The sequence below is a fragment of the Lepus europaeus genome, chromosome 13, assembly GCF_033115175.1.
Source record: "Lepus europaeus isolate LE1 chromosome 13, mLepTim1.pri, whole genome shotgun sequence".
Taxonomy (NCBI): domain Eukaryota; kingdom Metazoa; phylum Chordata; class Mammalia; order Lagomorpha; family Leporidae; genus Lepus; species Lepus europaeus.
Genome location: NC_084839.1, coordinates 25,946,090 through 25,958,576, shown reverse-complemented (window position 1 = coordinate 25,958,576; position 12,487 = coordinate 25,946,090). Strand labels below are relative to the sequence as shown.

The following is a 12,487-nucleotide window of genomic DNA, read 5'->3' as shown; positions in this document are numbered from 1 at the left end:
GCGTTCTTTGCCTTCTCCCACTGGTCCTAACGCTCACTGGCTGCTTCCTCTCTAACTCTGATGTTTGGATGTTCACCCTGTCATGTTCTCAACTCATCTCAGAGGGTCCGGGACCCAGTCCCAGTAGCCGGGACACGTGTCCCTCGTGACTCCAAATCTCCTGCCTCGTTGGGCTGCCTGCACTTCCGTCTGCCCATCTTTTAGCTGTTAACCATGCCAAGGGCCTTGAAAGGATTTCACTGGTAATGAAGAAGCAAACTAAGAATAGAGCAGTGAGGGGCTGTGGCCTCCTGCTCTGTTGCCTCGCTCTCAGGAGCTGGTGAATTTACAGCGGGAGGCGGCAAATCCTAATACCACAACCCCTACCCCTACATTGATGCGCTCCAACAAGTCCTCCCTCCTGGAAGAGATCCTTGACTCTTGGGACCTGAGTGTGGCGGGGCTGGTACATGAACCACCACCACTTCCCACTTAAGCCACCAGATCCATTATGTGTAACCCGCAGATGGGTGAGGCCTCAGTACCCATGTCAATAACAAATACTTTATTAGCACAGCTCTGGCCTGAAGCCAGCTTGGGAATAACCAAATTAGCCCTGAGGCCTCCCTTAACTTAATTTTGACAGCTCTGCTTTCGGGACTGTGTTTCCCGGTGACCTTTCCCTTCTCCCATGTGTTACTGCCTTTCCCTTGGGGAGCCGGGGGTGATTGAGAACACAGCACAGCAGCCATTGCAGGGGCCATTAAAGCTCCCTCCAATTGCTGGGCGTCAAAGCTGCTTAGGGAAATTCGGTCGTGAAAGCAGCTTTTATCTCGGTAGCCCTGACTCACTGCCCCGCGGGTGGAGAGCTCGCTTCCTCGTGGGAGGTCCCTTCTGAGACACGGGGTCCTCCCTGCCGGCAGGAAGGGACATGGGCCCCTCTCTGTTCTTTGTTCCCTGGGACGCCTGCCCGTCAAGGGGAACTATGTGAGAAACAAAGGAGACTAAAATGTCAAAGTAAAAATGAGATGGTGTGAGTGAGCATAACTAGTGCAAGGCAGAGCTGATGTTTTAACTGTGAGTGTCACTATCGTAATTTCTCATCATCGAAAGAGAATAGCATGCCCATGTCCCACACTGGAGTTCCTGGGTTCAGGTCCAAGCACTGCTCTCAAATTCTAGCTTCCTGTTAGTACAGACCTTAGGAGGCAACAGGGATGAGTCAAGTAGTTGGGTCTCTGCCACCCTGGATTGAGTTCCCAGCTCCTAGCTTTGGCCCAGCCTAATTCCGGCCATTGCAGGCATTTGAAAGAGTGAATGGGAGCTCTCTCTGTCTTCCTCTCTCTCATACTCTCAACAACAAAGGGGGAGAGAGAGAGCAAGAGAGAAAGAGAAAGAGAGAGAAATATGATCATAAAACGTTGTATGAAGAAAATGTGTATGTGTATGTATATATGCACGTATATGGGACATACACGTGTGTGTGTGTGTGTGTGCCCACCCATACGTGAAAAATAAACTCAATGTGAGAAACTAACTAGAAGAACAGCACGGAAAATTCATCAACTGAAAGCAATTTGTGTTGTACAAAGAGTAAATGCAATCCCTTTTAGCCTCAGGTTTGCTCTGTAATCATGAGCCAATTGTTTAAGTTTTCTACATGATTGACTGTATTATGAGATAAAAGTAACAATTCTTTCCCAGTCCCCATCTACCGACCTAACACGATTGTAAAGAGCTAATCTCATTGAAGAATGCAGATGCTACAGTAATTATATACATTGAAGTTGAAGCCCTGCTCATTCAGAATCATAGTAACATCCATTTATCTGAGGGTGGACTTCCAGTACTTTCCACCAGCCACCAAGTGGGAATACCAAAATATAAATAGGTTCCAAAACTGTGAAGTAAAGGCTAGCTGCCCTTCAGCCTAATACACCACCCCCCCCCCATGCCCTTAACTGACACCAGGTATAAAATAAGATTGCACAGAGGAGAACATGCTGAAGTGCTGGGAAAGCAGACGAGCAGCAGAAGGAGAACTGGCTCAGTAGAACACATGGGACCTTTTCACGAAGGCCCACATGTCCCTGAAGAACGCCGCGAGTCCTGCGACACTACACGAAAAGGCTGAATCCTGCTTAGCAGGCTGCACCCTGCAAACGTAGAACGTGATGTGGCAGCAGCTTCTACACCAGCATCATTGGAGCTACCTCGGAGGAGTCATAATGCAGGGGAGGGACCCGGGCCAGCAGCTGGTGCAAAGGGGCCCATCACAGCCAGTGAGCACAAGTGATTCTTGCCCAGCATTTATTTTAAAAATCCTGGGAAGATGGCAGCAATTGTGGTACCAGCACCATTCTTTAAATCTCTCCGAGTCCCTGTATAAAAACAGTACATCTGTATAACAAAACGGAAAACCCACGGGTAACATTTACAATAAAATCTCATGATGAGATGTTCCCCTCCAAGCCCCAAAATACAAGTGAGGACCAAGCACCCACAAGCACAGACCTGTCCTGTGTTCACTTCTGTGCAAAAGGAGGGGAGGAACGCAGCAAGCTGCTCTTGTGAGGATGAGCACAGGAGAGCCCACGACAACCAAGAGACGGCACTGGGAGGAACACAGTGTCACTCTGAGAACAGCTGCGACGCTGGGAGAGGCACTGCCCACTGCGGTGGTGTGTGCATGCCAGGGGCCTGTGCAGTGAACCGGACGACCTAGAATAGTGTCTCACCAGCCCTCCTTTCCGGGAAGGCACTCACACAGAGAAGAAATTCCTGGGAGTGAAACCAATGTGGTGTAGGACGAGGATAACGGAGACAAGAAAATAAATAAATAAGAGAATTTCCAGGTAAAAGCAGGGAGGAGAAACTTTAGAGAGAAAACTGCCCTATTTCTAAACACATTTTTTAAAAGAGTAAAAGAAGCTGTGTGCAGTTAGAAAAACTCCTGAACCCTAAAAATTCAGGCAAAACTAATTTCACAAAGGAATGCGCAGCTATCGAAAACAAAGCTCATGCAGTTTTACAGTGAGGGGACCGATGGCATGGAAGGCAGCCCAGCCCCTCTGCAGAAGACGAAGGCAGGCCTGAAAGATGTGTGCACACAGTAGGTCCAAATGGCAAACTTCTATTCCAAAATAAGCTAAGAGGCATGAGGACAATAATATAAGACATGAAAAAGCAGAATAAGCTCAGAAAATAGATCATAGAACTCAGAAAAGAATCTTAAACATATTTTCAGAAATGAACTTAAAACCGAAGGAATGAAGGACAAATGAGGATTAATGCCTCATGAGAAACTGGAGATGAAAACAGGGCGTTCTTAAAAATGAGAAAGAAAGCAGGAGTCAAAGACACACAGAGGATATCCGACGTAAGACAGCACTGATACCGGAAAGAGAGAAGCAAAGAGCTGGAGCAAAATGAATACTTAAAGCTATAAACCAAGAAAAATTTCTCTATCAAAACTACTTATTAAAGGAGTACACTGTACACCTGAGAATATTGACCCAAAATGAACAATAAAAAAGCATGTTCTGGTAAAACTGCTGAACTTTCAAGAAAAAAACACTTTGAGCACCTAAGGAAAACATTAACTGATCTATTAGAGAAGTAAATTTAGATCATCAGAATTTTTAGAGTAGTAATTTATATCAGAAGAAAATGAAATTGCACATTTAATAGAATCTGGAGAACAATATATTATCAGCATCCAAGAATCCAAGGAATATTACCCCTTTGAGCCCTTTCTGCCCTTAGAAAGCATACTTTAAAACAAGCTTCAGACAACAAAAATAACTCGAGAACTATCAACATAACGATTAGAGTGAGCATTAAACACACTGTAGCTACAGCTACAAAACTAAGACTCCATGGGGGTTGGGAGAGGAGAGGATATGTAATGTCTGTCTACCCAGTGTAGATATAGTACAAGAAATGCTACAAAGTACTTACTTCTCATTTTTATATTCATAATGGTGCTAATGTATAAGTACTGTCACTCTGATGCGGTTGTATGTATAAGGAAAGATAATGTAAGTTTGTAATTATAGGGACTCTAATTCCATTATCGCCTGTGTTCTTGAGAAAATGATTCTCACTGTGGAAAAAGAAATACAGGTGTAATATAGAAGAAGTTACATAAAAATCTCTGTAGTCTCAAATTTGAATTGGACTACATGAGTGATTTTATCAGACACCTAAGTATATGTATTTCATATGTGTCTATGTTGACACTAACAGACATGTGTGAACATATAATTTCTAGCTCTGTTCCCTAAAGAGACTAGAAACAGTCACCGACCCAGTAGCAATGAGCTTCCATTACACTCCAATTTTGTAATTAAAATTCCTTTAACTTCTAAAAGAAACCAGAGCTTTGGGGGAATGTGTGATTCCAGGTCTGGGGAAGCAACTTTTTGTCAGACCATTTAGCAAGGAAGCTTTAAAGTCTACTCAGCTCATTACAGACGGGCTCAGGGCAAAGATGGAACAGTGTCAGCTTCCCAAGGATAATAATTATGAGTAAATAAAACTCAGAATTCTCAATGACTTATAATATGCAAATAATTAGTCGACCTCTTCAGAAGATGATAGAGAACCAGTTCAGTGTCTTGAAAGTTGCAAAGGAAGAAGAACTGAGCATTTACTCTGCCTTCCCTATTTGGCTTATGTTACTGACTAATCAAATCCCACATGAGGGGATTTTATCCATATGCACTGACTGAGCTAAACTTCGTGGAAGCTGTGGCATACTGAAACTTTTTGTATTTATTTTTATTGTATTCCAGCTAATAAATGAAATAATGATACAATTAGAATAGCATTGTTTCCACAGCTCCTGATAAATACATGGATATAGGTATGTAGCTTCAGCAAACAGAAAACAAAAGGACCAATAGTCAGACATTAAGTGATTCCTCATGAAAGATTTCAGCTGTAGCCTCGCAGAAGGATCTCATCAGCAATTGGGAGGACAAATGAACATGTTGAGGTGCACCCGAGAGATGCAGCCAGCAAGCTCTAGACTCTGGGGACTGCCACAGGACAGATGGTTCAGGTTCTCCAAAAGATAAAATAAGGAGCAAGAAGGAGTAGAAGATTCTGTAGATTTAAACAAGCAAACCAAAGCATTCTGATGGGCAAGAGTAGAGAACAGTGCCTAGGGTGGTGTGCACTGGAATGATGAAACTATTAACTGTGAGGAAGTAGTTATTATGCAATCCAAGATAACTATTCCTTGTAGGACTGATGGAACAGGTGAGATTGGAGAGGCCATTGAAGGCCTCCTGACATGGCTGGCAGGATCGTATTTCTTGGCCTGGCCAGTGGCGAACCTTTGCTTTATACTGAGTCGTTAGGTATACATTTGCCATGTGGGGCTTTTATATCTGTGCTAAGAATCTTTATTGTTTTCTCATTGTTGAAGGGTCTCAGGTAATCATACCATTAGACAGTGGATTTGTTGAATTGGCTGGTGCACAAAAAGGTTTTCTGATCTTTTGTTTGTTTTTGGTTCTTTGTTTGTTTTGGTCTTGGTTTTTGTTTTTTGGTTTTTTTTTCCATGTACAACAGATCAAAAAATAAGCCAGGACTTTAAACCAAAAGTATTTTTATAATAATATATACCAAGTGATCTCTCAGTAAGTCCATATTTCATCTTCAGTTGTTGGTGAGTTGCCTAGGTAACTGCAGTGCCAGTATCAGTCTGATTATATGTCTATATGGGGACGTTGCTCCATTGTTCAAAGAGCTGAAATAAGTGGTAGAAATGTTTTAATTTCACAGTAGCTACAATATGCACTTTATTTTCATTTTGCTCTCATAAGAAAATAACTTATTTGTTTCAAGTATGCAAGAAAAAGTTTACTTTTTCCAATATATTAAAGAATGGTGTTATATGCATTTATGGATGGGTAAATGATTAGATATACTTCAATATTGGTCATAATTCTTATTTAATGGGATTTACAGTGCTTCTCACAATGTTACAGGAGAGGATATTCAGCCTAGTGGCTAAGGAGCTGGTTAAGATGTCCAAGACCCATATCAGAGTCCCTGGGTTGGATATCTGGCTCTGGCTCCTGTCTCTGGCTGTCTGTTAATGCAAGCACTGAGAGACAGCCAGAATAGCCCAAGTAATTGGATTCCTGCCACCCCTATAGAAACCTGGATTGAGTTCTTGGCTCCCGACTTTGTCTTGGAGCCCAGCATTTGAGGAATGAACCAATAAATTGGCTCTCGCTCTCTCTCTCTCTCTCTCTCTCTCCCCCCTCCCTCTTCTTTTCCCTCTCCCTCTCTCTCCCTCTCCAGCTCTATCTCCCCTTCTCTTTGTCTCTTCTTCTCAAAAAAAAAAGTTTCAGTATGCCACAGCTTCCATGAAGTTTAGCTCAGTCAGTGCATATGGATAAAATTCAGTTCTATGGATCAGAATCGCAATGGCACAGTTGATCCTATGGTATAGCACACATCGGTCATCCCCCCTAGGCAGGTCCATATTATTGTGATTAATAATGATGGTTGGGAGCTTATTTTATTTTGCATCATGCTTTATTTCTTGCCTTGAATTGAGCAGACGATAAGGCTTAGCAACAATCATAAAACCAGCACAATCACCATCTAGCTTATTTTTTTTTTGCATTGAGCTATATATTACTAATTGATTTGTTTCTTCATGAAGTATTCTGCCATATACTTAAAATGAAACCCAGTGCTCAATGGGTTTTTCTTGACTCACTGTTTATAACCAGTCAGCATTTTGATGTTTGTGGGTTCCATATACAATTTAGATCGGAATGAATATTAAACTGTGTTCCAAGTGTGTGGTGTGTGCAAGAGCAAGATGAAACTGTTCTCTTTTTTCCTTCATAAATGACTTTTAGTAAAATGGGTTTATTCCGTTTGCATATTTGCTTTTTATGTAAGAAAAGGCTTCCTCTTTGCCCTACTCCCCATCCTCCAATAAAAACCTGTAGTAAGGGAACATGAGGACCTTTGTACCCTCAGACTGGTGGCTCAACATCAAACTCAGCATCACTACCAGTTCACTGTGACCTTGATCTTCTCTCCATAAACCCAAGTTTTGCCTTGTTGCTTGAGACGTAGTCCCTCTCTTTTACATCTCTGCCTCCTGGCCTTGTAAGTATCCTCGCTCCTGGATTTCCCTTTTGACATCACCTGGTTTCCCGTGGTCTTTCTGGGGACCAGAGCCCTGACTGAGCACCTGCTTTCTTTGGCAGGTGCCCCATGACCCTGGAAAGTCCACACTCCACTAGGCTAAACTACTTGGAGGCCACTGTTCCAGGACTGTGGGCCTGATCAGACTCTCACCTGGGACCCTAAGATTCTGAGCAACTTTAGAATGGCCTGCCCCTGGCTTTAACTGAGCCCTATGTTCAGATCTAGAAGAAAACTAACACTCTGAAAAAGTCCAAGGGAATTTCTTAGTGATTCTGGATCCTTTTCAGGCTTTGAACTTGGCTTGACAGAAGAACTGTGTTTAATTCCCGGCTTGACCAATTATCCATTGTGTATGCTGCAGACGAATCACTCAGCTCCTCTGAACTTGAATCTCCTGACTTTCAGGGGGAAACTGCAGCTCTGCCTTCAGCAGGTTTTAAAACATTTAATGCATGTATAGAGGCACACCGCCTGACTTGCAGTGGGTGCGCAAGATACTGAGAAGGTTTTTCCCGCTTTGTGAGTGGAGTTTACCTCTCAGGTATCTAAGGCCCAGCCCCTCCACCACAAGCACTGTCGCTCAGAAGGGAGGATAAAGCAGCTCAGGAAGCAAAGAGCTTCTATGTGAGGTTCAAAACTCACTGTGACTTCCCCTGCCCCTGGGAGCCACTGTGCTAACTTCCCTTCTTCTCCATTTCTGGACCCACCACATCTTTGATCTACAAGGCTGTGCCCAGTGCCTTCTGCTACAGTGACACCCCTGAAGGTCACACTCACCTGGCTCTAACTCTGCCTGCCTTAGCTAGAACTGATCTCATGCCCACCAAGCCTGTATTACCTTATCAGATCCTTCCTGCTTCCAGAAAAGAAGCAAACCCTCCCCCCAACACACACACACACCAAGATATGTCCTGCAGGCCCCTCCAGGCTCCCCAGAGGCAATACTACCAGGCTCAGAGCAATAACCTAGGATCTAGAAATTGTTGGCGTCTGTTAGCAGCCAGCACCTTCAGAAGGACACGAGAAGTAAAGCAGAATGGCAGGTGTTCCCTCGACAGAGGCACAGGCACCCTCAGGTCCATCTTCAGAAGCAGATTCTAGCACTAGAGGGGATTCTGAAAAGGACACAGGGGATCAGGGACTCATTTAGGCACAGTATGGAAAAGCTGCAAGCCTTCAAGGCGGAAAGCTGGGGGTGTTTGATCACGCCAAAGAACTCCTGGACAGAGAAAGAGGAACCTTCCATATTTTTCCTCTTCCGGTGTTGATAGGCTCAGAAAAGTATCTTCTTCCTCTCTCTTTTTTTTTTTTTTTTTTGAGGGAAAGGGCTTATTGGGGGAAACCCAAAAGAGCAGAGAGAAGGGGCAAAGAAGGAATAGAGAGGCAGAAGGAGAGCATAAGAGAGAGATCAAGACAGATCGAGAGAGCAAGGGAGAGAGAGATCAAGAGACAGAGAGAGGGAGAGTGATAGGGAGATCGAGAGAGAGAGCCGCATGTTCAGGAACAGGTCCTGTTAAACCTTTGCTGGGGGGGCGGGCAGGGAAGTAGGAGCAGTGAATCCCATTAGGGTGGGGGTGGAGCTGACGCTGGTGGTTGGGCCACGGGGTCACCTGGCTTCCAGCCATGGTGGGAGGCTAGAGCCTAGGATGGTGTCCAGGGTGTAGATTGCACCATAGGTAAGACCGCACCATTATACTAACATTCCCCCCCCCCCTTTTGTTCCTTTTGTTTTTATAAGGCAGGTGTTCTATGGGATTACATTAGCCTCAAAAGTCCAGGAGGGGTAGAGGGGCAATCATCTGTCTTAGAGCTACTCCCTGCTGACATGGGGCGATGAGGTACTCTGCTGGCATGGGGTGTTGTCTCAAGCCGCTGTCTCCTGGGTCAGGAGCTGAGTATATCCCTGTAGCAGCATTTGGTTGACCACATGGTGGGTGAAGGCCTTGGTTCATTCCATTATCAACTCCTGTAAACACTTAAACAGACATAGTAGTATAAAAGGCAGTGTGAGAATAGCAACTAATGATGCTAAGAGTGGCATTCATCAAGTAATGAGAGGATTTCATATAGGAAAGGAAATGAAGGGGTCCTCTGGACCCTTGTAAAGACTGTTTGATGGATGTGGTTTAAACTGATATCAACCAAGACTGGGAGAAAGGCCACTCATCTTTTGTGGGTAGAGGGGTTTGTCTGAAGAGAAATTCTGAACAATCATACAACATTAAGCGGGAGAGAGGATCTTCCTCTCTTTAGAATGCTTTTTTGCTCATTTGGACACTGAGGTAGGTGGGGCTAGGATACAAGTCTGAGTATCAGGTTCTCTTGGGAAAAGTTTCACATCATGCAAGTACGGCCTCCCTGTCTCCACTCGGAAGCTACTGAATCTCAGTCCCCAGGGCCCTGGGATCTGTGTTTTGAAGTCCTCAGATGGCTTGGGACCCACTGAGTTTGGTGATCTCCAAGGTCCCATCTTGCTGTGACATGCTATGAGTCCAGGAGATTCCATTCAGCACGCACAACAAGAACCAGCAGGCCAAAACTCGAGGAAGGCAAGTGCACACACATGGGACATGGCCAGCCCTTGCCTGGTGAGCAATGAGCTGAGAGCTCCATGCCCCAAGAGGTGGTGCTTGGGGGAAGCATAAATTGATTCCAAACAAAGTGGGGCAGATTTATGAGGGTCAGACCCATCCAAGGGAGTGGGGGGACCACCATGCCTCAAAGGCTTCTATGAGCATGAATTATGGTTGGATGACTCACGGGTCTGACCTAGGACGGCAAATTCTCTGTTCCCACGGAGTCCACTTTAGAAACAGTTCCCTCTCTGGACCTTGCCGTCTGAAACTGCTGCAAATGAAAACAAAATTTTGAGTAGAGAAACCACCTGAGACTAATATCTGTCCACTGAATTGGGGAAATACCAGTCCCTTTATTGAGAAATGGCCCTAGAGTCCTTCCTGTATGGAGTAGCGGAAATAAATCTTGAGATGGGGTATGTGCTTCCCGCAGGGAGAAAATGAATATGAAGTCACACCCTTTTTAAACTATATTCACCATGCATCTCTAAAGCCAGCTTTTGTGCTAAGCATTTTCCTTGGATCGCCATCTTATTTTTGCAGAAAGTCTAAATAGTAGGTTTTTTTAATCTCCATTTGTTCATGTTAAAAAATGGAGGTCCAGAGAGGCTATCGACTCTAACCTGTGTGCCACGGCTAAATCGGGAGCACATTCTAGGATGAGGAAAACCTGGCCCATCTGAATCCAAAGCCCGTGCCTTCCTCCTACTTCACCAGGTGGCCAGTGGCCAGGAAGGAGAAGTCCAAATCTCTGGGAAGGACTCAGACCCTTCAGAACACTGTCGACCTTGGCCGCAGTTAGAAGTGAGGCCCCCCTGAAGGCGGGAAGCTCAGGTAGGGTGCCAAGCACACACGGTCAGCTCTCTGCCCCAGCACACTCTCAAGGGAAGACTACAGAACTCTTATTTCATTTTCAGGCTTGAATTCACTAAATGAACACCCGTGCATCTGCCCCCAGGTGGACCAGGCTGCTCCAAACCTCAGCTGCCTGCTTAGGCACAGACTGGGTGTGCAGAGTCAGCCTCGTGCTGGACATAGTGGGAGGAGTGGGTTTTTCAGCTCCCTGTCTGAGTTTTTCCTGTTCTCCCTGCCCCCATCCTCATTGCCACCCTCACTGAGTTTAAATTCCCAAGTGCTGCTGACCCGGGATCGTGTTAACAGAAATTTCCCTGGCCACACGTCCCCCTGGTTAGGGACAGCACCAGCCTTGAGTATAGGCAGACACTGTAGGCACCACTCACAGTCTGAGAGTTTGGGGCTTTGCATTGAGAACTTGTACACACTGGCTTCTTTTAATTTTCCAACCCAGCCCCTGTTACAGACGAAGGAAGTAGGTTAAGGTCTGATAATCCATCACTGATGAGGCTCCCCCAAATGCACATGTTTTATTGATTTCCAAACCTATGTTCTTTCCACATCACCCCTCAGGCACAGCCCACATGTGTATGATGTAGGCTGTGGAACAGGTAAAAGGGCACCTGGCCAAACAGCTCTGCTAAAATACCTTCTGTGCCGAGTTAGTTCTTTGAATCAATAACACAAATAGATCCAAAAATTCACCATCAGCCACTCACACCAAAGGTGAAGCAATTCCTTACCTTCGGGCCCTTGAAATGTCCTTCAGAAAACAAATGGAACTCCACATCTTCCTCTGAGAACAGTGAAACTCAATGTTGAGCACCTGTATGCCATGGAACCCAATAGAATAGAACTTCTAACTCCTGGCCCCCAGGGCCAGGACAATGCCAGCAAGCCTCCACAAGTGACCCAGTGTTCAGATTATCAAGCTGCCTCCCCCCAAGTCTCCATCTTATTGCTTATAATTGGCAACCCAAATTAACCTCTCACATTTGAATCATTAAATTAGTCTGGGTTCTTCCAAAATGTTTCAGCTTAATGTTTCAGTGAACAAAGCTATGTACATGCAAATAAACACTTCTATCATTTTCTGCAGGTAGAATTCAAGTTAATCTCTCCTTAAAAAGAAATAATTTCTACAACCCAATGAGGTTTTTTTGCTTTTTAAGTAAAAGTAAATAATCAATAATATGCTGTTAGGTTTCTACTGGTTAAGAAACTATTAGAATTCTGGCCAAAAACAGAGCTGACAACTCCCAAAGGGATGGCCTGACCCAAGCACAGAAAGTTTTGAAGGAAGAAGTCCAGTGAGGAGAAGGGGATAAGGAAGCAGCTGCACTTAGTGTTCGGTGGGGTCCCAGGAAGGCCGCCTAAGGCCACTGAGCAGGCCAGAACACACCGCAAAGAGCTGAGGGCCTAGGAAAGGGAGGGATGTTGACTAACGGCAAAGTTGCTCTGTTCCATTTTTGTTCCTCTCAGTTGCATAAAGAACCTAAAAGCTGCTTTCATTGCATTTCCAACCACAACCTAAATAGGGAGACGGATGCCTGCCCACTGTACAGGCTATGAAGGAGTGCCTGATTAACAGAACCATGGACAGCAGGTGCAAGGCTTCCTGCTCCAACTTCTTCTCTGCGTCCCTGGGCCAATAATGGGGTCATGAAGCTGATATGTGTCCAATGTACTCTTCCAGTCTTCGCTAAACTCAGAGGCTCCTATATGCCAGTATCACACCTTTGGGAGCTGGTTAGATGCCCTCCCAGTAGCACAGTTGAGCACCTGTGCTGGACTGTGAGAGGCCAAGAGCCTCAGCGGCTGCACGTGCCTTTCCCACCTGAAAGGGGCCCCTCTCCCTTCTCAGAACTCCCCTACCTCCTATGGCTTGTTCC

The 12,487-nt window shown here is 45.1% G+C and overlaps 1 protein-coding gene across 1 annotated transcript in view; it reads left to right on the top strand.

The window, feature by feature from the left end:
• Positions 1–12,487, top strand: part of ALK (ALK receptor tyrosine kinase) — a 761,992-nt gene that overhangs the window by 699,797 nt on the left and 49,708 nt on the right. The gene's annotated exons all lie outside the window — the stretch shown is intronic.